We start from the raw sequence: 26,936 nt of genomic DNA on the forward strand, positions 1-26,936 counted from the left end.
GTCTGGTGGACAGTTGACCCTACTGGCGATTTCCTGGTTGCAATGTGTGCTAGTTTTATGTCACCAATGGAGGAAACAGGGTGAAGGGTTCTTGGGCCTCTATGTACCACTTCTGCAATTTCCTGAGGCTATAATTATCTTAAATAAAAGTTAGAAGTATTCTATGCTTATGTTCTTTTTTTGTAGAAACCAGGGCCTTTAAGATTGTTCTGGATTTTGCGTTTTGCACCCAATCTTAGAGGTCACTCCAGTCAGTACATCCATACATATTCCATGTCACCGCCTTGCCACGATTTCACCAGGCCCAGGGTGAGGGACACTCTTCTGTTATAGCCTTCATTCCTGCCACCGCTCACACAGGGCATCCTGGATGGGTGTAGCTCTCCAGAGATTTCCACAGAATAAAGGGCATACGGCTGTTTGCCACCTACTGCCAAGGCATACCAAACGACTCACTGCACGCCAACCCTGTGCTGGGGCTCCTGTCTCGCCACTTCACCAAAGAGCTATCAGAAGTGCACATCTGTCGGCAGGGAGGTGGGCGCCAGTCTGAGCGCACTCAGGTCTGGTTGCTCCATCTTGCCTGGGTACATGAGCATCTTTCCAGACCTGAGTCATTGGTACCTCCCTCTCCACTGACTCTCATGACCTCAGTCCACGTTCCAACCACAATGAGCATATTAAGATACGTCCTGAGTTGCTATGAGATGTTATTCTGTACTTTTTCCAACACAATTATCTTTTGGCTTTGGTTGTAGGACTGTCTGTGTGTGGGCAGGGGGTGCTGGGGATTGAACCTCGGGCCTTGTGCATGTGAGACAGGCCCTCTACCAACTGAGCTATATCCCCAGCCTTGGTTATAGGACTTTTTACTATTTATTTATTTATTTATTTAGGTGGTGAACCTAGGGGCACTCTACCATTGAGCCACACCCCTAGCCCTTTTTTATATTTTATTTAGAGACAGGGTCTTGCTGAGTTGCTTAGGGACTCCCTAAGTTGCTGAGGCTGGATCCCTAAGTTGATCCTCCTTACTTACTCATTTTATATATATATAATTTTTTTTTAACTATAGATGGACACAATATCTTTACTTTTTTATGTGGTGCTGAGGATGAAACCCAGTGCTTCACACATGCTAGGCAAACACTCTATTGAGCAACTCTTTTTTTTAATTTTTTAGTTGTAGTTGGACACAATACCTTTGCTTTATTTTTATGTGGTGCTGAGGATCAAACCCAGGGCCTGCACACACTAGGCAAGTGCTCTACCGCTGAGCCACAATCCCAGCCCTGAGCAACTCTTTATAAACTACTTCTCCCAAGTTTTCTTCTAGTATTTGTTGTTTCATGGTTTAAAACTGTTAAAATCAGGTCTACTGCTTATTGCAAGATGTGATACAGGAGAATTCCGTGTATTTTAAATCTCCCTCCCAAACAGCCACCCAGTTGCCCAAACATCAGTTACTAAAAATCCCACCTACTTCACACTGACACGGACAAGGCCACCTCTAGCCCACACAAAATGCCACACCTGCCGGTGACTTGTATTCAGCACCTCAAGCCCGACGTGGGCATCTTCCTAAACACCCCTCAAACCTCACCCTCCCTCCCCTTTTCAGCAAGGAAGCCCACTTGCAGCTGCTTCAGCTAGAGGCCCGGCGGCTGCGCTGGGTCCCTCACACCCCACATCACAAAGCCCACTGAAGACGCCATCAAGACACACACAGGGCTCCCCAAAGCTGACACTTGGCGGCCTCCTCTGCCGGAGCCAGGCCATTTCTGAACCACTCAACAGCCTCCCTCCCTGGCCTCTGGCCTCTCCACTGTTCCTCCCCCACACACCCCACTCCAAACCAGGAGGAAGGCTCCTGTAAAACACCTCTAAGTTATTGCACTCTTGCTTCAAATCCTTTGGTGGCTTCTTCACCATGACCAGAGACCCTGCCTCCCACCCTGTGCACCCTCCTGCTCCAGGCCCACTTGTGAAGGTCCCGTCACGCTGGCCTGCTATGGGCTGCTAGAGTGACTCAAGCACTCCAGGCTTCTGAGCCACTGTGCCTGCTGTTCCATCTGCCCCAAAGGCACTTCCCAGCCCTCGGCTGAGCTGGCTTCTTTTCGATCTGGAATCTTGGCATCGTCCCTCACCACCCCCTTCAGCAGGTGCCTGTGCCAGTCTTCTTTTCTCGGGTACTGTCCGAACAACACCTGGGTTCAGGTCGATCAACGCTTGAACGGAAGGATGAGAGAAGTAGCCAAGCAGAAAGAAGATGTCCCCCACGAAGTCCAGAGGCCTGAGTCAGAACCTCGTTGAAAGCGAGAGAGGAGGGTGCCAGAAAAGAAGTGCCCAGAGCGAGGGCAGAGCAGGGTGGGGCCGCGGTCACTCAGCTCGCGCAGGCTGGAATGTCGTCTTTCTGGGATTGGCTGACAGAATCTGCGACTCACCTAGAGGTTCTGGAAGGACAAAAGGTGCCCGGATCTCATCGGATCTCATCGCACTTCCAGCAGGGTCAGTAGTGTCTGCAGGTGAAACCCAGTGCCCTAAAGTCGGTCAAGCCAATAATGGAACAGACATGTCCAGGACACTAGCTCCCATCAGCAGAAGACACCCAGATGAGCGAAACATGACTGCGGCACACTGCGGGAGGCAGCCTGTGACCCCACCGACTTGGGAGTGTGAGGCCAGCCTCAGCAACTCAGCAGAGCCCTATCCCAAAATTTAAAAATAAAATAAATAAATAAAGGGGGGTCTGGGGATGTAGCTCAATGGCAGAGTACTCCTGATTCAATCCCTGGTATTGCCAAAGGGAAAAAAAAAAACACAATTAAAGGAACAGCAGCGGGCTGGGGATGTGGCTCAAGCGGTAGCGCGCTCGCCTGGCATGCATGCGGCCCGGGTTCGATCCTCAGCACCACATACAAACAAAGATGTTGTGTCTGCCGAGAACTAAAAAATAAACATTAAAAAAAAATTCTCTCTTAAAAAAAATAAATAAATAAAGGAACAGCAGCTACCACTAGTGCGCCCATGGTGGCCAGGTGCTGTGTACATTGAGCCATTCGATGCTGATAACCTGAGAGAGAAGTGCTATGGGGAAACATACACAGAGAAACGGCACACCTGGCCAGGTCCCACTCACACAAGGAGAAAGTGGCAGAGCTAGATGTCAGAGCCAGACAGCCTAACCTCTTGTCCACCTCACGGTTCTGCACCGTAAGCACCCAAGATAACCCAGGAGGGCCACACCTGTCTCAGGTGGCTGGGGTCTGGGTTCAGACCCCAGAGGGGCACTTTATAACCACTCAGGAGGAATGGAATAAACACGCAGAGGCACACGTATGTACGTGGACATCATCAACGGATGTCATTTAAAGCAACCTGGACAAAGCAGGGGACTTCCCTGGGAATTAGTGGACTCAAGGAGTCAGGATGAATAAATCTTTCCAGGGGAATATGCCCTACCCAGACCATAATGCATTTAGATAAAAATGTTTAATATTAAGCAGCTTTTCTCACAAGACATTCTACATGCTAACATAGAACCAGCAAAGGCAGCAGGTCATCAGAATATTGTTTGTATTTCTGCCTTAAAATTATCCCTGCAGCGGCTGGGGTTGGGCACTATGGCACATGCCTGTAATCCCAGCGGCTTGGGAGCCTTGGGAGGCTGAGGCAGCCAGCCTCAGCAATGGCAAGGCGCTGAGCAGCTCAGTGAGACCCCGTCTCTAAATAAAATACAAAATAGGGCTGGGGATGTGGCTCAGTGGTAGAGTGCCTCCGAGTTCAGTCCCTAGTACAAAAAAAAAGTACCCCTGAGATTCAAGTGAAAAATTCTAATCTCCAATCTATGCTCAGCTCTATTCTCAGCCTCATCTCTCTACATTTTGGCTTACGACAGTAAAAGCCTGTGATTCCCCCCCAACTTGGTTGAGGCAAGAGGATCACAAATCAGAGGCTGGCCTCAGCAACTTAGCAAGACCCTCAGTAAGTTAGAAAGACCCTGTCTCAAAAAATAAAAAGGGCTAGGGGTGTGGCTCAGTGGTAGAACACCCTGGGTTTAATTCTCAATACTGAAAAAACAAAAACAAAACTAAAAAGTAGTTAAAGTAACATTTTTGTCAACCTCGACTGGCAGAAGTGTACTAAGGAACTCTGGCAACACTTACCAGAGCGCCGGGGCAGGCTCATGCCCAGCTCAGCGGGCTACAAGCCCAGGTGGTGAAACATTATCAAATGCTTTGGACCACCTTTAACAGTGAAGCTGCAACTGGACACTTCACAAAAAAGTTTCTCCTTTTACTGAAAACTTCACAATGGAGGCTTGCCAAACAGCCATCAATCAGGAAGGTCTTGGCCAGGTTTTTCCTGCTACAGGAACTGTTCACTTTGAAATTGCGAGTAGATTTCAAGATTCCAAAAGATGACACCTTTGCCAAGTCTCCTCTAGCACCCAGTCCTACTTTGAGGTTCATAGAGAACAATGTCTCACCCACAAAGTCCATCTGCAAACACCGCAGGAGGATTCAACAGAAAGATTTCATGTGAAGTCATAGTAGATAATGCACCTGGGATCACCCGGACCTACGTGATGTGGCCAGTCAGAGTTGAGTGGTGACATGATAACATTCAACTTCGATATCCACGATCTTTTTTTTTTTTAATTTTGTAAGTCTTTACTTTTTTTTTTTTTTTTAAATATTTATTTATTTTTTTAGTTATCGGCAGACACAACATCTTTGTTGGTATGTGGTGCTGAGGATCGAACCCGGGCCGCACGCATGCCAGACCAGCGCGCTACCGCTTGAGCCACATCCCCAGCCCCGATATCCACGATCTTATCCCCCAAACACTCTGGCCTTCTCATCAAGAAGGCCAAATAAACATCCTGCTCCAAACCCAGGTCTTTTCATAAAATACAAAGCTTGCATTTTTGTATTTGTGAAACAGAGATTCTGTGCCTTTCTCATACCACTCCAACCCATGGTTCCTGATGCCTCATGAAGCATGTGAAATTCATTAATATTAACTAACTAGACAACACATTGATAAACTCATAAGATTAAAAAGCAAATTTGGGGGGCTGGGGCTGGGGCCCAGTGGTAGCGCACTTGCCTGGCATGTGTGAGGCACTGGGTTCAATGCTCACCACTACATAAAAAAAAAAGTTATTGTGTCCATCTATAACTGAAAAAAAAAAAGCAAATTTCTTGGGATAAAACCTGGCAAAGATAGCTAATGTCATCTCCTCACATCCATGAAAATCACCTCACATGAGCTGTATGAGAGAGAATTAAAATGGACATGCTATCACTAGCATTCATTTTTGAACTTCTGGATTAATATTTTAATATTTCTTCCCCCAACCTGCCCTTAAAAGTAATATCTAAAGCTTTTTCTCAATTTGTAAACACCTCGCACTTTAAAAGGAAAAAAATTCACTTGTAAGATTCTGGAGAAAAAGTATTTCCACCCAAGCAAAACACTTCTAGAGATGACCTAGAAGACAAACGTTTCCTCCCACCCGGCTGCAAGCCTTGTTTGTGCAACTGGGTCCACACAACCTCCTGTTTCTTTTTCTTCATTTATTGGAATGTCCAAACCCTGCCTAGAGTTGTGAGATTCTATCATAATTGATTCCTTCCACTTACAACAGATTTAACCCACCCAGATTGGCAGAATTAGAAATCTTAACACTGTGGGCCTTATGTTGGAGGAACCACCCTTACTAGGAAACACAGGCAGTACCTGGGGAACCGGAAGGAGGGTGGAGGCAGGGTGCAACCCCAACAAGCAAAAGTCACAGTAAGGCAGAGCAGGGCTGGAGCTCTCTAGCCCGTGTGGACCAAAGAAAGCCCACAGGCTCTTTGCAGAACACACAGATACTGATAACATTCAACTTCAGTATGCACGGTCTTATGTGGAGCTCAACCTCTCGGTACAGCTTAGTCCCTGACTCCAGCACACAGCTGATAGGGGGCATTTTTTCAAGGGGAAAATCTGTCCATTAATTGGAATTATTGTGCAAATTAGGACAAGACCCCACTGAGCAATTCGGCTCATTAGTTCAACAGAGGGTGAGGGGGAAGAGGCAGCAGATTCCTTGAGAGCCTCCAGGGAAGGAGGCCCCAGGCCGGGAAGCAGGCAGACCAGCAGAAGGCCGAGGCTCCCAGCCCCTCCCGCACTCGGACGCTGCAGTTGAGAAACACAAGGCCAGCGCTACGTGCCATTCTAAAGTGTCCAGCAGCCACACCAGAAAAGTGAACGGAAACCGGGGACGTGACTTCTGACCTCACGTTCCCCTCCCAGGTGCGCGCCGCATCGCCTCCACGTGCACTTGGGAATGAAAGACCACCCAGCAGAGCTTTTCTGTTCTCTTCTGCCCCAACCCAGACTTTAAGAATCAAGCCGGAATCACATCGCGATCCAGTCTGGCCACACTGGAGCGCCCACAGTCCCACGTGGCCAGCGGTCACTTGGCGGGCACCCCGAGTCCCGTCTGAGCAGACCCTGGCTCCTCCAACTCCTGACTCGGCTCCTCCCGCGTCCCTCCAGGTCGGGGCCCCGCGCCAGGCCCAAGTCCTCATAAAGGCGCCCAATCAGGAGGCAGGCGCCGCCCCTCGGGCCCGCCGGGCCTTCCAGCCTGACCACACCCCGGCGATGACCACCGCGAACCGGAAATCCCCGCTAATGGGAACTGACAGCTCTTCGCTCTTCCAGGGTGGGAAGAAGAAACCCAACGCCGCGCAGTCCCCGCACCCCCCGAAATGCCGGCAGCCAGTCACCGCCCCGCCCGGAGGCGCGCCCCGCGCACCCCCGAGGCTCAGCCCGCCGCCGCCCCTCCTGCCGCCCCCACCGGGAGCCGCCCGGGCCCGCGACCCCCGGCGCCCGCAGCCAGGACGGGGAGGTGCGCTCGAGGCGCGATGACCGGAAAGGCGCCGTTCCGCCCACAGCCCGGCGCGCGGGGGAGCGCGGCGCCGTCCGGACCCGGGGCGCGCGCTCCGCCGGCCCCGCCGCGCCCCCCGCCCCCGCGCCGCTCCCGGCCGCCGCCCCTCCCCCGCCCGCCGCGCCCGTTACCGGCGCGCGCCCCTCCCCGGGCTCCCGGCCTCCTACCTGCGGGACGCGCGCCGGCCGGGCGGACGCGGGCGGCGGGGCGCGGAGGCGGCGGCGAGGCCTGGCGCTCGCTCGCAGCTTCCCTCGGCGACCGGCGACGGTGGCGGCGGGGCTGAGCCCGCAGCGGCGCCCCCTGGCGGCGGGAGGCCGCGCCCCGCGCCCGGGAGACGACGCCATTGGCTGCGCCGCGAGCGTCGGGCCCGGGCGGCGGCGCCACGTCGGGCCGGGGGCGGCGGCGGAAGCGGCGGCGGCGGCGACCTGGCCCCCCGGTGCGCGGGCCGCGGGAGCCGGGCGGCCGCGAGGCCACGTGGGGCCCGGCGCGCTGGCACCGAGCGTCCTGGCCCGCGGCGGCGTGTCCCCTGCCGGCCCTGGGCGCAGGCGCTGCAGGTGGAGGTGACCGAGTTTCGGGCGTCAGGCTGTCACTCCCTAGCGGCCCGTCAGCCCAGCGGTTCCTTCTCCGCTGCGTAGTCAGTCTGCGTCCTCGAAAACGCCGGGACGGGCCCCGTTCTGCGCAGGAGGAATCCCGCGCGGCGGCAGCGGGGGACTCGAGCCACCGGGTCCCATTCCTTTGACCGGCCTGGCCTGCAGGTCCCAGCGCGGTGCGTCTCTTCCACCCGCACTTCAGGGGCCCGTGGGCCTAGAGCGCCGCGCCGTGCCGGGGCTCACCCGGGCGCCAGGCTCAGTCCGCGCGCCCCCGGGATGGCGAGTGGGAATGTGCACCAGCGAGCGCCCGAGGACCCAGAAACCAGAGCAGCGGAGTGCGGCCGTGGTGTGAGGGCACGTCCAGGGCACGTAGGGAAGGCCTCTGAGAAGTGCAGCTGCTGGAGAGGAGGGAGCAAGGCCCAGGCCCCGAGGGGGAGCGCGGTGTCTGGGGAACCAGGAAGGGCTGCTAGGAGAGGATCGGAGCCACAGAGAGCCACCGCGGAATCTGGAACTCCCTCTGTAGGGACGGCCTCACTGAGCAGTCTGAACCGGGGTTCCGAGGTCTGACTGCCATTCCAGAACCTTCTCTCAGCTCCTGCAGAGTGGGCTGCAGAAAAGACGAGCAAGGGGCCCTCCAAGTGGTTCTTCCAGGGTCCAGGGATGCAGATTTACAAACCAGGTGTAGCAGGCTGTTCTGCCTTGAGAAACGCCACAGAGGAGGCCGCTTAAACAACAGCACTCCTTCCTCACAGTTCTAGAGGCTGAAAGCCAAGACCAAGGTGCCGGAAGAGCGGTTTTCTGGTGGGGTCTCCTCCTTGGCTTGCAGACAGCTGCCTTCTGGCCTTGTCCTCATGTGCCCTTTTCTCTGAGTGCATGAATTCCTGGCCTCTTCCTCTTTTGGGGACACCAGTCCCGTTAGCCTGTTAGTTTAGGGCCCCACCCCAGATGACTTCAGATTGCCTTAAATACCACCTTTTAAAAGGCCTTCACTACTAATACAGACACGTTGGAGTTTAGGGCTTCAACCAGTGGGTTTGGAGGAGACAGCTTAGCCTATAACACCAGTAAAGGCAGCCAGAAAAGTTGAAGGAGAGCTGATGGGCAGGGCCGTGCTTTCAGAGAGCCTTCTCCAAGGAGGAGCTTCGTGCTGCCTGAGGCTGCTTATCATTTGGTCTCAGCTCCAACGGTTTTTCTTGGCAAGGCTATCTCTGACAGCCCATCTAAACTTGCTCACCAGCCCAGCGCCCTCCGTGTTCTATACGGTGTGGTACTACCCAGTGCCACCAAGATCCAAGGATGCAAATGATGTACACCCACTGATGAAATCACCTCGTTACCTCGTCAATCACGAGTACTTGTTTGTGGTCTGCCTCCTCCCAGACAAGACAGCAGAGGCCCTGCTCATTTTATTTTATATTCTCAGCCCCAGAAGAGTGCCCCAAAGTCCTGAAGTCCTAAATGCTTTTTTTTTTTTTTTTTAAAGAGAGAGTATTTTTTTTAATGTTTATTTTATTTCTTTTTTTTTTTTTTTTTTTTTTTTTTAGTTTTCAGTGGACACAACATCTTTGTACGTGGTGCTGAGGATCGAGCCCGGGCCGCACGCATGCCAGGCGAGCACGCTACCGCTTGAGCCACATCCCCAGCCCTAACTAAATGCTTCTTGAATGGGTGTCTCCTGCAACCTTGGGGTAGGACTTGAAGGATGAGCAGCAGATTTGCAGATGCAGGGGTGTGTGGAAAGAAAGGAAAGAACCCCAGTCAGACTGAAAGTCAAGCTGGTTGGCAAGATGTCAAGGAGGTGAGAACAGAGACGTAGGCCAGTCCCTTAAGCAACAGGAAGCTGGAGATGATTCTGCGGATACAAGGAAAAAGTAGCTTGGATTGTACATTTTTCACCTTTACCAAAGCAGATTAAGTGGCTTAAAACAGTACAGCTTATCTTACCACTCTAGAGGTAGGTCCCAGGTCTGAGATGGGTTAGCCGAGCTGAAAAGGTACTAGCCAGGCTGGCTCCTCCCGGCGGCCTTGGGGCAGAGCCTGTTCCCTTGTCTTTTGTGGCTTCTAAGGGCCACCTGCATTCCTGGCATCCTGGCCCCTTCCTCCGTCTTCAGAGCCGTGGCCTGTGGGGCCTGGCTCTGGGCTTCCAACATCATTTCCTCTTCTCTCACTCTTTGCCTCCCTCCTTCCCCTTTAGAGCCCTTGTAATTGTTTGGGGCTCACCTGGATGATCCAGGTTGGCCTCCCCTCCTCAGGAGCCTTCACTTCATCACAGCTGCAAATTCCCTTTTGCCAGGTAAGATTCACAAGTTCCTGGGGTTAGGAGATGAACATCCCTGGGGACCCATTGTCCTGCCTGCCACGGGGAGCAAAGCCAAGCAGGCAGGACTGAGTGTGCCTGGACCAGCTGTCTGGGTTCTGCCTCTCGCCCCCTGGCAAGGCGATGACCCCTGCCTCTGATACACCATTGGACTATCAGATGCTAAGTAAAACAGATGGAGTTGCTGCCTCCTCAGCTTCTACCCTGGTGGAGAGAATTTTTCAGATTCTTTTCTGTTATTACACTGGACATGGATGTTCTCTGAAGACCCAAAGTTGAATAAAGAAACCTGCTCTATACAAGCTCTGTGCATCAGTAAGCCGAGGCACCACAGGATAGGCAGGGCACGTGTGGGGCACCTAAGAGTGACTATCCTGTCCACAGGCATTTACTGAGTACTTAAATCTGTGCCAAAACTTTTAGATGTGTGGGTATTCAAAACATAGATCACTGTTTTCATGTAGCTTACATTCCAGGAGGCTAAGACAGACAGCATTTATAAGTAGATTATAGAGTCTGTTAGGATGCTGAGTGTTTTAGGCAGCTTTTGTGTCACTGTGACCAAAATACTCAAGAATCACTTAGAAAAGAAAAGTTTATTTGGGGCTCACAGTCTCAGAGGTCTCAGTCCATAGATAACTCACCCTATTTCTCTATTTCTCTGGGCCCAAGGTGAGACGGCATGTCATGGTAGGGACCCCTGAGGAGAGCCGCTGTGGGTGGGGCCCAGGGAAGATACACCTCTGCAAGGCACTCCCCAAGGACCCACAGCCTGCAGCCACACCCTTCCAGCCCACGGTCACCACCCACCGAGTCCACTGAAACTGGGGTGGACAGATAGGTCACAGCTCTCAGATCCAGTCATTTCACCCCTGAGTAGTCCTGCAGTAAGGAGCTTTTGGATGACGCCTCATATCTAAATCATAACGGAGTGTTTTGGACGACGCCTCATATCTAAATCATAACGGAGTGTTTTGTTAAAAAAAAAAAAAGAAAGGGCTGGGGATGTGGCTCGAGTGGTAGCGCGCTCGCCTGGCGCATGCGGCCCGTGGACCCTCAGCACCACATACAGACAAAGACGTTGTGTCCGCCGAAAACTAGAAAATATATATATATATTAAAAAATTCTCTCTCTCTCTCTCTCTAAAAAAAAAGAAGAAAGAAAGAAAGAAAAAGGCAGGTGAAAGGAGATCAAGAGGGAAGGGGGAAGGGGCTGGGGCTCATGGTAGAGCCTGGTCTACATGTGTGAGGCACTGGGTTCCATCCTCAGCGCCACATGTAAATAAATTAGTAAAATGAAAGGTCCATCAAAATCTAAAAAAAGTATTAAAAAAAAAAGGCGGGCACAGTGGCGCATGCCTGTAATCCCAGCTGCTTGGGAGGCTGAGGCAGGAGAATCACAAGTTCAAGGCCAGCCTTCAGCAACTGTGCAGTCCCTAAGTAACTTAGTAACTTAGCAAGACCCCATCTTAAAATTAGATTTTAATAAGGGCTAAGGATATAGGTATAGTTCAGTGGTAAAGTGCCCCTCGGTTAAACCTCTATACCAAAAAAAATTAAAAAGGATTTGTAGGGGCTGGGGATGTGGCTCAAGCGGTAGCGTGCTCACCTGGCATACGTGCAGCCCAGGTTCGATCCTCAGCACCACATACAAAGATGTTGTGTCCGCCGAAAACTAAAAAATAAATATTAAAAAAATTCTCTCTCCTCTCTCTTTCTCCTCTCTCTCTTAAAAAAAAAAAAAAAGGATTTGTAAGGGTCTTAAGACAGACCTTTCAGATTCATGGAAAAAAAAAAATATATATATATATGTATGTATATACACATACACAAAGCACACAAGGAGAGTCCCCATGGGTAAGACACTTGTATTCTAAACAAAAGAAATTGAACAAGGGCTGTTTTTGTTTTTTCCTAAGGAGTGTCACATCTCTGTGTGATTTCAGTCTTCATTTTCTCCTTGAATACCTCTGCCGATACAGGTCGCCCCTGTAACTATATTAGGAATCAGGATATAGGACTATCTCAGGCTGTCTCAGTTTTCCTTTGAGCTGAGCACCAACCAAAGACCCCAGGTGTCTTTGCAAAGAACTCTCATCCCTAGAGCCTGTCTGGAAATGTGGGGTGATTTCTCCTTAGTCCATGGGGTCTCTGGGTGGCGGCTCCTGGCCCTGGCAATACTAGCTGTCACAGGTGAAGTTAGCACACAATGTAGTAAAAGTGTTTGGTTTTTAAAGTTTAGTTATACCCTCAGTTCCCCCCAGCAGGGAAAAGTGCATTGTATTGTCACAAATACCATTCTCTCTCATTCCAGCCCCTCCAAAGAAATACAAAATGAACGTTTAAGCTGTGAGCAGGACCACCGTGGTGGAGGGAGAGGGGCTTTGGAGTGGGGAAGCATCCTGGCTCCCTCCTTACCCCTCTGGTGGTCCTGGGCCGAGGCTTTCAAGTCTGGAACACGTCTTTAAACGTGGATAATGGTACTCCCGGCATGGCTCCCGGCATGGCGAGGACTGGACAGCTTGAAGCCAGCACGGAGGGTGCCCTCAATAGATAGACAGCAGTTACCTTCCCTCATGGGTGGAGCAGGCTTCCCAGCGGTGGTCTTGGGGTGGGAAGAGTCCCTCACACACACCCCATATAATATATAGACTGAGATGGTGAGGCCTGATCCCTGGTCCCCCGGGGTAGCTGCCTTCAGATAGACTTCCTGAGGGACAGGAGAGGAGGGCAGTAGATACTTCAGGTGCACTGAGGTGACTGAGAGCCACTGGCTTGAGCATGGACTGGAGGGGTTGGGACATGGCTAGGTTGGGAGTGCTGCCTCACATGCACAAGGCCCGGGGTTGGATCTCTAGCACCTCAAAAAAAAATGGAGTCTAGGAGATAACCCCACCATCTGAGGGCCATCAGCACCATCGTATCCACTGGGATGTATTGCCACAGACCCAGCCTCAAGTAAGAATGATAAAATGACCTGTTTGCAAATATTACATACCTGGACCAGAAAAGGAAAACCTTCAATTTTATAGCACTCAAAATACAAAAGGCAAAAGAATAAAACAAACAAACAAAAAAAAATACAAAAGGCACATATATGTGTTTGCATATATGTGTTTGCCAAGTGACCACCTGATACTTTGACAGGCCACATGCAGTAAAATCTGCCATTATGCCTCTGGAAATCTTCTGGAACCTAAGTGCACAGCATGAAAAGTTTTAAAATTATGACATTCCTTCTGATTTGAATAATCCCTGGGAATCACCTGGACTATATTTCTTGCAAGTTGTACTTTGAGGAAATGCATAAAGTATGTGGCTTTTCAGTCATTGTGTGGCTCATGCATCTTTCTTTCTCTTGATGTTTATTGAGAGCTCTTCAGCTCTGAAAAAAAAATGACTTGTTTTTTTTTAAATATTTATTTTTTAGTTCTCGGCAGACACAATATCTTTGTTTGTATGTGGTGCTGAGGATCGAACCTGGGACGCACGCATGCCAGGCGAGCGCGCTACCGCTTGAGCCACATCCCCAGCCCCAAAAATGACTTGTTAAAAACTTTATGCAGGTCCCGATTGCCTGAGCATGGGTATAAATGCATAACAAGAGCCCTAGGGAACGAAGCCTATGGTAGGATGTTTTACTTGCCATTGTTTTTTTGTTTTGTTTTTCCCCCCCATATTCTGCATTCTCATTAGGAAGGCAGATCTTTGCTTCAGGAACGAGTATCTTAGGTTTTCAGCCTACGTTCGATACTAAGTTTAATGTCACAATTTATCAGTTCGCTGCTTAATTTGGGGAGAGGACACATTCAATATGCAGAGGAGGAATCTGACTCTCAGAAGCCTCTGGGAGTGGAGGAGCATGGGGGATCATCAGTGCCCCTTCGCAGATGGGAGTCCAGTTCTCTCCCAGACGGCTGTGGCCCAGGTTGGCATACAGGCTCCAGCTCCCTGGTGTCCTGCCTTTCACTCAGAACCTATTCCCAGCTGGCTTTTCCTCCCTCCACTCTCTGACTCATGGATTGAATCCTACCCATCATCTCTGCCACCTCAAGCCACCTGGAACAAGTCTTCCTGGAATTATAGATGGAAACCAAGGAGTGCCCATCCATCTGTCAGTCGTCCAAGTGCCAACCGAGTCCACAGCAGTGTGCTGGACCCCACAGTCTACCAGCTACGGTTTCTACTCTCAAGATACTAGAAAAAACATGCACTTTGAGGTCCCTCAAGGTGTAAAGTTTGGAAATGGACTGCAACACAGGAAAAAGCAAAAAAAGTACAGATTAAGGGTACCTGATCGGTTGGGATACAGGATTTAAGATCTTTGTCTTTTTTTTATTTATTTATTTATTTTTGTAGTTTCAGATGGACAGAATGTCTTTATTTTATTTGTTTATTTTTATGTGGTGCTGATCGAACCCAGGGCCTCACACATGCTAGGCAAGCGCTCTACCACTAAGCTACAGCCCCAGCCCAAGATTTTTATCTTTTGGATACACAAAAAAATGCCAGAATGTGGGGGCTGGGTTGTAGCTTAGTGGTAGTGTGCTTGCCTAGCACATCTGAGGCACTGGGTTCGATCCTCAGCACCACATAAATAAATAAATAAATAAATAAATAAAAGGTATTGTGTCCATTTACAAATAAAAAAAAATTTTTTTAAATGTTAGGGGTTGGGGCAGGTGCAAGACTCTGGGTTCGATCCTCCGCACCACATAAAAAAATAAACAAGTGAAATAAAGGTGTTGTGTCCAAAAACTAAAGAATAAATACTAAAAAAAAAAAAAAAAAAAAAAAAAAAATGTCGGGCTGGGGATGTGGTTCAAGCGGTAGTGCGCTCGCCTGGCATGCGTGCGGCCCGGGGTTCGATCCTCAGCACCACATACCAACAAAGATGTTGTGTCCGCCGAAAACTAAAAAATAAATATTAAAATTCTCTCTCTCTTTAAAAAAATAAAAAATGTCAGGACGTGTAAGTGATGGCGTAGAATCACGAGACAGTTCCACCAACTTCAGATTAAAACACTTATTGTTTCAATTAAAGGAAACTACCGTCAAGCCCCTTTAATGCAACTAAACATCAATATTATGTTAGACTTGTTTTAATGCACGAACAGGATCATAAATTTTACTCAATCTTTTACATCATTTGGCAGGGAGCCACAGCTTATGAGGAAATTCACAGAAGCCATAAATATGAAAAATGTTCAAGTCCTCCCTTGAGTAATCACACAAATGCTTCCAATAACACATCCAAAGCTACTTTTTCTTCTAGGAAGTTGTTAGAAAATATACTTTGAACAAATAAACCTCTGCTACTCTAGCTTGATTTATAGCAAAAATTTATATCAACAGATTTTTAAAAAATATTTTGTTTTAGTTGTAGTTGGACACAATACCTTTATTTTTATTTTTATGTGGTGCTGAGGATCAAACCCAGCGCCCTGCACGTGCTAGAGCTGAGCCACAACCCTAGCCCCTATGTCAACAGATTTTAAAGAAAGACATTTGCAAAAAGGAATGTCCATTATAAGAAAACAAAACAAAACCATGTAGGTCCTGTGTCTTCCACTGAGCTGCCTTCCCCAGCAGTCTCATTTCTGTTCTTGGTTTCAACTGTCACCTATGTGCTGCTAACTTTTTTTCCATATACTAGGGATTAATCTATGGATGCTCTGTCACTGGGCTACCTGCCCATCCTGTTTTTCTTTCTTTAATTCTTGTTGTTGTTGTTGTCAGTGGACCTTTATTTTATTTGTTTATATGCAGTGCTGAGAACTGAGCCTAGTTCTCACTCATGCTAGGCAAGTGCTCTACCTCTGAGATACATCCCCAGCCCTAGTTTTTATTGATGTATCTCCATTTACTGAGAAGTGTCTTTCATAACTACACAGATATAATCTAAAAGTCAGAGTTCACTACTGAGAAATAATCCATCAGGTCAGATGCAAAGGAACTGATTATGGATATGTGCCCCTGATGACCACTGGTCAGCAGCCCAAGAATTTTTTTTTTTTTTTTAATTGGTACCTGGGGTTGAACCCAGGTCATCTGAGTCACTGAGCAACATTTCCAGCCTATTTTATTTTTTATTTTGAGGCAGGGTCTTGCTAAATTGTTTAGGGCCTCACTAAATTGCTGAGGCTGGGCTGGGGATGTGGCTCAAGCGGTAGCGTGCTCACCTGGCATGCAAGCGGCCCGGGTTAGATCCTCAGCACCACATACAAACAAAGATGTTGTGTCCGCCAAAAACTAAAAAATAAATATTAAAAAATTCTCTCTCTCTCTCTCTCTCTCTCTCTCTCTCTCTCTCTCTCTCTCTCCTCTCTTTCTCTCCCCTCTGTAAAAATAAATAAATAATAAATTGCTGAGGCTGCCCTCAACCTCACTATCCTCCTGCCTCACCCTCCAAAGTCTCTGGGATTATAGATGCGCACTACCATGCCTGCCTGCAGCACAGAGCTTCTAAGGTAGAATTTAAAAGATGATCCCAGAAGGTCTCCACGTGGCATGAAGGCTCTTGGAAGACATGTATGTCAAAAAGAATGCATGTGACATTTTACATTTAGTCATGCCAGTCAAGCATAACTCTTTATGTCTGTCATGATTAAGACATCAGTGTGAGAAGTGATCAGCACAGGAGGAAACCCGAGACTGATAGGATCAGAGAAGAGGCCAGAAAATGACGGGCAAAGACAAGGAAGGGAAAATACACAATGAGAGGGACTCTGCCAGGGGGCCGACCGTCCTTCAAGGAAGCCAATGCCCAACACAGGTCAATATGTCTATGAGCAAGCAGCAGTAGTGGTGGTAAACTTCTTGTTGGTGGGCTTTTTCTGTTCCCCAGCTACAGTTAAAGAAAAAAGCAGCAGCTCTGGAAATTTGCCTCACGAAGGCAATTAAGTGATTTTTTTATTTGTAGATGGACCCAGTACCTTTATTTTTATTTATTTATTTTTATGTGACGATGAGGCTGAGGATTGAACCCAGTGCCAAAGTGAACTCATGTCCTCTTGCCCCCTCACATCGCCCCCTCTCAGCTCTGAAGCATCCAGAATGAGCCGTCGCCCCTTCTCCTTACAGCAGTTAAGGAGTTCCTAAAATTAGAGGGGGGAATGAAGCCAGGAATAGACAGTCAGTGTAGATAGGTAAATCGAGTCAGTTCAGATCCAGGAGGCCAATTTTGAGTGAGTCTGGGAAGCTGAAGACTGTTCCCTGAGGGTTACTGTTTACTGTACCAAGATGTAGGGCCTCTCCAAATAGACCCCCAACTGAGAGAACCATGATTGGTCCCCAAGTTTCCAGACAAAGGGGGGAATGAGAAATGGGACTCCATTTTTGAGCAACCAGCGTCTACCTCAAGGCCTATCCAAAGGGAGGGGGCATGGCCCTTGTCCTTGGAAAATCCACAGAGCCTCCTAGGCACATAGACACCCTGCTGAGTTGTTTTTCTGTAAATAAAGGGAGAGATCTGTGGCACCAGGTGTCCCTGACTCAGTTGCCCTAGGTGAGGACCCATAGCAACCCCCTAGCAATCACTAATCAGCATGAGACAGAGAAAATATCTGAAATGCCAGGGGACCCTCCCAGCAGTTTCCATGATTGATAACATGATTAGGCCACCCTGCAGTTCAGCGTATACACTCTGGCAACCCCTCTTGGCCTAAACCAATCAGTTCAAATGTATCCATCACTTTAACCAATCACCCTTACCCAGCTTGTTCCCGCCAGTGAATGTGCTAATCAATGTTAAGAGTTGTTGTTTGACTTTCCCGCGGTATGAAATGATTTGCTGTGTGATGTGAGGCATAGAATATCCCCCCAAAACCTATAAATCCTCACTGAACTAAGGGTCAGGACTCACTCCTTGGGACCGCTGCATCGGAAATGGTTGTGAGTCCAGGCTCAGCTTGCAATAAAGACTCTTGTGTGATTGCATCAGATTCGGCTCCTGGAGGCCTACTGGGGTCCCACGAATCTGGCATTACACTAGGTAAGTGTTCTACCACTGGGCCACAACCCCTGCCTCTCCCAGCCCTTTTATATATTTTATTTAGAGTCAGAGTCTCTCTGAATTACTTAGGGCCTTGCTAAATTGCTGAGGCTGGCTTTGAACTCATGATCCTCCTGCCTCAGCCTCCCAAGACACTGGGATCATAGGCCTGTGCCACCACACCCAGCTGCCTTAAGTAAATTCTTAAAAGCCAATAACGGAGTAAACGGATAAAACAACTTTAAACCATTGAGGTCCATTTTGTGGACAGAAAACCATTCTTTAAGGCAGAAGACCCAAGAAGAATAGCAGAATATTATGGATCAAATACAAATTAGGAAGAAGGATGTGAGGAATAGTGAACTATACTCATGAACTTCAAGAGAATTAAGTGATCTAAACAACCCAATATCAAAAAATTAAAAAGTGCCAGGGAAAATAATGTTTCCTGTTAAACCCTGAAAGCTGTGTTCAGAATATTCTGAGAGCAACCTTGTAACTTTTGGAACTGTTATTAAGCATATTAACAATGCCAGTCTAAAGACAGGCAATGACATCTGACATTTTCTTTGAATTCAGTAATGATAATTAAATATATTATTTAATTTTAGAAATTAACAGGTCAGCATCAATCATTATTGATATTTTTTGTTTTATTGCCTGGGGTGGGGGATACTGGGGATTGAATCCAGAGACACTTCACCACTGAGCTACATTTCAGTCCTTTTTACTTATTTATTTATTTGTTTATTTTTATTTTGAAACAGGGTCTCACTAAGTTGCTGAAACTGACCCGAAACTTGTGATCCTCCTGCCTCAGCCTCCCAAGTCCCTGGGATTACAGATATGTGCCACCACACCCGGTTGCCATTACTGATGTTTTCATGTAAATTTCTAAAAAAACTTTTTTGCAAGATCAGAAACAAAGCTGAGCTTGGTGGTGCACACCTGTAATCCCAGCAGTTCAGGAGGCTGAGGCAGGAGGATCATAAGTCAGAAGTCAGCCTCAGCAATTTAGCCAGGCCCTAAGCAACTCTGTGAGACCCTATCTCTAAATAAAATATAAAGAAGGGATGGGGATGTGGCTTATCGTATTGGCAACAGCTGATATTTTCCTTGCCTTCATCCATTCTCTTTGGTCTCTTTGAGATTGTTACTGAAAGTGTGGTCTGTGGATCAGTGGCACTGGCACCCTGAGTTTGATAGGAATCTAATTCAGTAGTTGAGGCCCGAGGTCTGTACTTCTTACACATCCTTAGACCATACAGGTGCTGGTGGTCCAAGGACCACACTTTGAAAAGCCAGGTTCCTCTAGGAAATGTCCTATGTACCACCTTTAAACTCTATTCTCAAGGTTTTTCTATTTTCATCTAAAAAAAAAAAAAAAAAGAGTGGGATATTGACATTTCACAATGCTCCAAATCAGAAAAAAAAAAAGCTACATTTAAATATGGCAGTTTTATATCCTTTAATCTTTAAGACAGCCAATACCTTTCTTTATGAATAATAGCTTTTTTTTTGGGGGGGGGAGTAAAATGTTTTCAGAGGGCTATGACAGACCCCTAGTGACACCATGTGGCTACATCTTATAATTACAATAGCATTTGGGGGTTCCTTTTGAATGTAAAATTAGAAAAACTGACTTCTTTTGTTTTCATTTAAATATTCTGTATTTTGATGCTATTTAAATTTCTAACTTTTATTTTGAAATAATTAGAGATTCAAAGGAGGTTGCCAAGAAATATATAGAGAAGTTCTTTTTCCTGGCATCCCCTAACGTTAACATTTTAAGTATCGAAACCAAGGAAGTAATATGTGAACAACCCACAGAGCGTGTGCAGATTTCACACTGTTATATGCACTCATCTGTGATCCTTTGACCTGTCAAGGAAGCTCTGAGGCCAGGCACAGAGGTGCACGCCTGTGATCCCAGCTACTCAGATGCTGAGGCAGCAGAATCACAAGTTCAAGGCCAGCCTCAGCCACTTAGCAAGGCCTGTCTCAAAATAGAAAACAAAAGGGCTGGGGATTTGGAGCACCTTGGGTTCAATACCCAGTACCAAAGGGGGGAAGGGGACATTATAGCACAGGAAAGAGAAAAGGGTTTATTTATCTGAAATTAATTGGAGATTTTTTAAGGTCTTTTGCAGGAATAGAGATCTCACTGAGGCTCTTAGCAGACAGAGATGAGAACATGAGGTTAAGAGAATAATTCTATAAACTGGGCCCACTGTGCTTTTCCAAGAAGCAATTTACCTGCAGCCCTGCCTGGTCACGGGGTATGTCAGTTTCCTCAGCAAACCACCTGGTAACTTCCGGAGAGATGCAGGCCCAAGACAATGTCAATGGGAGGAACCCAGGAGACTTTTGTGACCAGATCCTGACTCTGGAAGATACAGAGAGTCCCTCCGGACCCTAAAGTCTGTGAGAATGTAGGGCTCAGAATCCAGTTAAAACAGTCAGCAAGGGCCAAGGGGACCTCGAGTTGCCAGGACAGCGGGAGTTGGAAGTCTGAGTCACCTGCCCTCAGTCAGAAGCCAGAGGTGGACCTGGACAGGAGGTCCCACTTCTCTGGGACTCCCAGGAAAACTGGAGTGTAAGAGAGCACATTGTCCCATTGCCTCCCTTGAGAGTGTCCCCTCTCCCTGTTCCCAGGCCTCAATAACCCCTTCTGTGGCAGTGGTGCCTTCACCTCCTGAACGAACGCAGCCCTCATAGCTCTGAGGCTGATTATTATTTTTTTAATGTTTTTTATTCTCTCTCCTCTCTCACCCTCCCTGACAAGATTTGGGACACTTTCCTGGCCCTAGTTAACTGCCCTTGAACACCCCCATTACAGGAAGGAGATGCCTGCTGAGGACCTGGGAAGCAAAGATCTCCCAAATTAACAAGAGGGCACCCTGGGGCCCCATACCTGAGCACACCTGGGATGTAACACTTGAAGTTCCTTTAAATGTCCCCTGTCCCTACGGATCACAGACTTTGGGACAGGAGTCCCCTGTGGTTCTCCTTTGCTAGCAAACAATGACCCTTCTTCTTCCTTTTTCTCAAAACCACGTCCTCATTATTAAATCGGCATTGATTGGCATTGGGGACGGGGACCGAGTTTTCGGTTAGGATTCCTGTTACTCTGAGGGAGACGTCTGAAATCTTTCTGACTTGGTCTCAGGAATTGGGGTTTGAAGAGGGGTCTTCACAGTGCTTCTGGTCCCAGATCCATAACAAGGCCACGGAGAACCAGGCCATTCCCAAACCAGACAATGAGCCTTTTAGAAGTCAGAATTCATCTCCATTTAAAACAGGAATCCCAGGATTTGAAAAGGTCCAAAGACCCAGAGATGTCCGGATGCAGTATGGAATTACCATCTGGCCCTGCGGTTGTGCCTCTACCCCACGATACTCAGAGTAGGTTCTGCCCAGCCTTTGGGCGGATTCTAACTTTGGTGATTCCTCTGACTGTCGATGTGTTTCACGCAAGAACCATCCAGTAAGGGCAGAAATAAGCCAGGTCAGAAGCAGCCATCATCCACCGCAAGGGAGGAAGATGTCTGAGGGGAGGAGAAAGCTACCACAGAAGGTGCCAGAAGCCACGGAATATAAAACAGACACATTTATGAGATATCTACGGAAGCGCTTCCTGCCTCATGCTCAGCAACCACCTCCTCCTCTGTCATGAGCTTGAAAAACTGGGACCAGGCTCAGCGGGATTCTGCAGGGATCAGAAGAAGGAACACCCAGGTCTAGACAAACCCAGATCCCTATCTGAGGATGGGGGACACCAGGGTAAGAGAATGATTCCATAAAGTGAGCCACTGTTCTGAGTCCCCACATGCTTTCTTAGCCAAAAAGCAACCTGCCCGCAGCCGCAGCTGGCCTGCAGGGACCGGAAGTGTCACATTCCTCAGCAAACTGAGGCCAGAGGCGTGGAAGGTAGTGGCTGATGGGGGGGAGGAGAAGATGTGATAGAGGGTTGCTCCCAGCTAAGCTCTGGGCAGATGGTACTTACCAGCACCAGGAGTGGCCAGCAGTTCCCCCCGTGGCTCCTTCCTGCCCTTAGGCTACAAACAGGAGAGAGAGAAAGTGGAGGTTCTGGGCCTATAATAAAGCAAGACCCACCCACTCACCTCCTCTGGGCCCCTCTTCTCTCTGGAGAAGTCCACCTCTGTCCCTTTGTTAAATAAAACTCGCTTTCTACCCTGGTCTTGGCTTTTCCAGGGTGTTTAATCTTCTACACTTGGGGGCACAAGGACCTGTTCCTGACCTAGAGGAAGTCCTGAGTTCCGGTCACCTTGACTTACCAAAGCCTCCTGACCCTGGGCAGGAAAACCTGAGAGTCCACTTCCAAGGAAGATTGCCAGAAAATTCGGGGCGGTGGGTCTTCTTCATTTTCTCTAAAGGGTTCTTTCAACAATGTTTGTGATGCTATGTTCCACAAACATCTGGATCATCTCCAGAGAGGTCCCTGCTGAACTGGGAGGAAGCCCAGGGGTACGGGGTTTGCTTGAGGACCTGTGAAGACCCAGCACGAGCTACATTTTATCGGGATTGCTGGGTGGTGAATTTAGGACAGTCACACTCATTTAGGTACTGATGATAGGGAACAGGAAGCAAGAGCCCTGCTCTTCAGTTTAGACCAGGATACAGTTGGCATGCAGGCTGCAGAAACATTAGGTCCTGAACAGTGACCACAGGCAAACTCTGAACTTCAGCACAGGGTTTTGCTTTAACAGCCACATTCTTACCTGTGTTGAGAGAGTCTCCACTCTTTAAAAGTTTTTATCATCAGCTATATCATCCATGCGACTGGTGAATCCTGGTGTGGGGCACTTTGAGAAATACTTAAGTGGGCTGCAGTTGTGCCTAGGTGGTAGAGCGCTGGCCTAGCACATGTGAGGTATTGGGTTTTAGTTGTAGATGGATGCAATACCTTTATTTTATTTATTTTATGTGGTGCTGGGGATCAAACCCAGGGCCTGGCATGTGCTAAGCAAGCACTCTACCGCTGAACCACAACCGCAGCCCCAGCAACTAAAAATATTTTTTAAAAAGAAAAGAAAAAGAAGAAATACTGGGCTGGGCATGTGGCTCAAGCGGTAGCGCGCTCGCTCGCCTGGCATGCATGTGGCCCGGGTTGGATCCTCAGCACCATATACAAACAAAGATGTTGTGTCCACCGAAAAAACTAAAAAATAAATATTAAAATTCTCTCAAAAAAAAAGAAGAAGAAATACTTAAGAGCTGGCACCATGGTCGCACCTTTCATCCCAATAACTCAGGAGGCTGAGGCAGGAGGATTGCAAGTTAGAGTCCAGCCTCAGCTACTTAGTGAGGTCTTAATTAACAGTGGCACGTCCCTGTTAGCCCAGCAGCTCAGGAACTGAGACAGGATTGTGAGTGCAAAGCCAGCCTCAGCAAAAGCAAGGCACTAAGCAACTCAGTGAGACCCTGTCTTGAGAAAACCAGGACTTCAGAGGGCGATGGATGATGCTGTCCTAAAGGAGAACATTACAAAACCAGAAAACAAGCTTTTAAAATGCAAATTTTATTTGTATTTAAAAATAATGCTCAAGAGACTTAAAACAAGAGTTTCGGAGTTTCTGTGACATCCAGGTTCAGTTTGGAGTCACAAAAAGGTGCTGGCTGTCACCGAAGGCTCTGTCCAGTCTCGGGGTTGCCCATCTCTTTCTGCCTCTTCCAGTCTCTGCCTCACAGCTCTCTGCACGTTCTGACTGGCTGTGCACAAAGCCAGCGTGCAGGAAAGGAGGGTTAAAAAAGAGCCTAGAGCCATCATCGTTATTCCAATACAGAGGGCCATCGCGTCAGAGAAGCCGTACACAATGACAAGTGTTCCTAGAGTCACTGTCAGTGTTCCCATGCAGGTGACAAACAGGCATTCCGAGTAAGACATGCATCCGGGCTCCTCTAGCCTCTGCAGCTTGATCCTTAGGTCACAAGTCTGGAGATGCTGGTCCATTCTGAAGCTTTCCTGCAATGACTGAGAGAAGAAAACGCAAGAAAGACTGAGGTTGGTAGTGCCACCTTCTGTGAATGGTCCCAGGAGTTATCAGTCAGAACTGTGTCCACTCTCTCCAGTATCCCGAGGGCAAAAGTCAAAGGGTTGCCTTGTAAAGCTGCTCCAAGGAGATGCAGTTGGGCCGCAACAGGTGACTATGGTTTTTTTTTTTTTTGGGGGGGGGTGTGGGTACTAGAGATAGACTCCAGGGGCACTTAACCACTGAGCCACATCCCCAGACCCTTTTTTAATATTTTACTTAGAGACAGGATCTCAGTGAGTTACTTAGGGCCTCGTCAAGTTGCTGAGGCTGGCTTTGAACTTTCGATTCTCCTGCCTCTGCCTCCCGAGTCGCTGGTATCACAAGTATCTGCCGCAGCTACATGAGTTTGGGTTTTTACTGGATTTGAAGTAGAACCACCAACTCCAAGGGGCAAAAGCTAGGTCTCATCATGAATCCACAGGGCCCCTTGGGAAGAGGCTGACACATCGATGACTGTGCCTGGAAAGTGACGGGGCGGGGCAACACTGTTCTATTGGTCAAGAGTTTGAGATTTTGCTTTCTATACTTCTCCGCTCTCAAGTGGAAGGTCTAGTCATTTCCAGCTCAGTAAAATGATTCAGCGACATCACTGTGATACTGAGCGTGTTCCTCCCTCCCTCTTGTGATGCGGGGAAGGAACTTGGGACCTCACTCAGGGAAGGCCAATGCTCTGTTATTGATCTACATCCCCAGCCCAGTACCGAGACACACTGCTACGAGCTCCTTCTGCTCTTATCTAAGTGTCTCTGCACTTAAATCTGCGAAGAAGAAACACAGGAGACCAATGGGGTCGGATTGTGCATGTACTTAGTGGAGAGCATTTGCCCAGTATTCAAGAGGCCTGGGTTCCATCCCCAGCACTGGGGGAAACAAAACAAAAAGAAAGGAGGCCGAATCCTGTTCAGTCTAACAGGAAGTGATCATCATTGGTGGAAACTGGCACAAGGGAAAAAATCCCTGGTGCTTCTTTTAGCTGTAAATCAAAAATGGCTGATTTCATCAAAATATACAAATATACTCCATTTGGTCAATTGGATGCTAATAGTTATAAACACATCATGGATCAGAGTTAATACTTGGAACCTTAGCCACAGGCATCAAATTTCAAAATGATATGTATTTTCATGACAGTGATATGATAAGCTCATGAATTACAAAGTTAAACAAAATGTTATGTTAATGTCAAATCCAGGGGGAAGTGGCAAGGGAAAAAAGTTCAAGGAGAAAAGTGTGAAAAGTTTGTCTGTGTTTGGTTTTGTTTTTAATTTTTGTACTTATAGATGGACAGAATGCTTTTTAAAAATCTTTACGAAGTGCTAAGGATTGAACCCAGTGCCTCACATATGCCAGGCAAGTGCTCTGCCGCTGAGCTACAGGCCAGCCCTCCAGCCCCCAGCCTTTGTTTTTAATATTTATTTTTAAGTTATAGGTGGACACAATATCTTTATTTTCATGTGGTGCTGAGGATCAAACCCAGTGCCTCAGGTGTGCTAGGTTAGTGCTCTACCTCTGAGCCACAACCCTAGCCCCCCACCCCCTCCAGCCCTTTGTATATTTTATTTTGAGACAGTGTCTCACTAAGTTGCTTAGAGCTTCCTTACTTGCTGAGGCAGGCCTTGAACTGGAAATCCTCCTGCCTCAGCCTCCCAAGTCACTGGGATTATGAGTGTGCCCCAACACACCTGGCATTATAGTTTTATTTTCAAAGATCACTATATAGTTGCAAGTTGTCTTTGCAATTATATACTAAAATTTTAACTGTCAGATCACATGCTAAGTGGCACAGATTCCAATGCAAAATCTTAGATACTTAGGAACAAAAGACTGATGATCAAGGGCTGGAGATTTAGCTTTGTGGTAGAGCATTTGCCTGGGTTCAATCCCCAGCACCTCAAAACAAAATAAAAAAACACCAAACTGGGCTGGGGATATAGCTCAGTTGATAGAGAGCTTGCCTTGCATGCAAAAGGTCCTGGGTTCAATCCCCAGCACACACACACACACACACACACACAAAAAAAACCCAAACAAAACAAAACAAAAAAAACACCAAACTAACAAGAAAAAAAGCTAGTGGTTTTGGCCTTTCAGGTCCCTTCCCGCCTGTAATGACAATATTTTAAAATATATATATATATATATATATTTTTAGTTGTAGGTGGACACATACCTTTATTCTATTTATTTTTATGCAGTGTTGAGGATTGAAACCAGGGCCTCACACGTGCAAGGCAGGCGCTCTACCACTGAGATACAATCCCAGCCTTGATGACAATAGTTTTTTTTTTAATATTTATTTTTTAGTTTAGTTGGACATAATATGTTTATTTATTTTATGTGGTGCTGAGGATCGAACCCAGGGCCTCACACATGCCAGGTGACTGTTCTACCCCTGAGCCACAACCCCAGCCTACCAGCCATTTTAAGTAGACTGTTGAGTTTATTCTTATGAAGTTCAGTTTAATTCTTTTTGTGTGTGTGTGTTTAAGTTTGCCTATCTTTCCTTAGTTGTTAAGTGGTAAATATTGTTTTCTTTCTATGGATTTATTGATTCGCTTCCTATTTCAGGGACCAGCTTTTGGTTTTATCTGTTAATTGGAGAGTCTGTTTTCTAATTTAATTTTCATTTTTAAAAGCCTCTCTTGCATTTTTTTGGCTTATTAAGGAGTTTCAGTTCCTTACCTTGAATGCATTATATAATCTTCAATTTTTTTAATATTTATTTTTTAGGTGTAGATGGACACAACACAATGCCTTTATTTTTATGTGGTGCTGAGGATCGAACCGGAGTCCCGCCCGTTCAAGGTGAGCACTCTACCGCTGAGCCACAATCCCAGCCCCATAATCTTTAATTTTTAAAAGAAAATATTCCAATTCTATTTAGAAAAATCAAACCGAGACCACAAAGAAAAAAAAGTATTTTAGAATACATCATTCATTAAATTAGGACAAGTATCATTTATAATGACTAAAATATAAAGTGTTGAGAGGCACAGTGGTGCACACCTGTAAAATTCCAGCTATTTGGGAGACTGAG

The 26,936-nt window shown here is 47.6% G+C and overlaps 1 protein-coding gene across 2 annotated transcripts in view; it reads right to left on the reverse strand.

Annotated features, from left to right (window-relative positions):
• The window catches only part of Zc3h7a (zinc finger CCCH-type containing 7A), a 35,805-nt gene extending 28,591 nt beyond the window's left edge, over positions 1-7,214 (reverse strand). The window contains exon 1 of one of the 2 annotated variants that reach the window (XM_046445753.1): positions 7,111-7,214. The gene's annotated coding sequence lies outside the window, so the exon portion shown is untranslated. Of the gene's footprint in view, positions 1-6,288; positions 6,658-7,110 lie in introns of those variants that run through there. The other variant, XM_058579930.1, reaches the window with a different exon arrangement.
• Between the last annotated feature and the right edge of the window lie 19,722 nt (positions 7,215-26,936).

The sequence above is a fragment of the Marmota monax genome, unplaced genomic scaffold (genome assembly GCF_021218885.2).
Source record: "Marmota monax isolate L192 unplaced genomic scaffold, Marmota_monax_Labrador192_F-V1.1 WCK01_AAM20220418_F8-fsc00035, whole genome shotgun sequence".
Taxonomy (NCBI): domain Eukaryota; kingdom Metazoa; phylum Chordata; class Mammalia; order Rodentia; family Sciuridae; genus Marmota; species Marmota monax.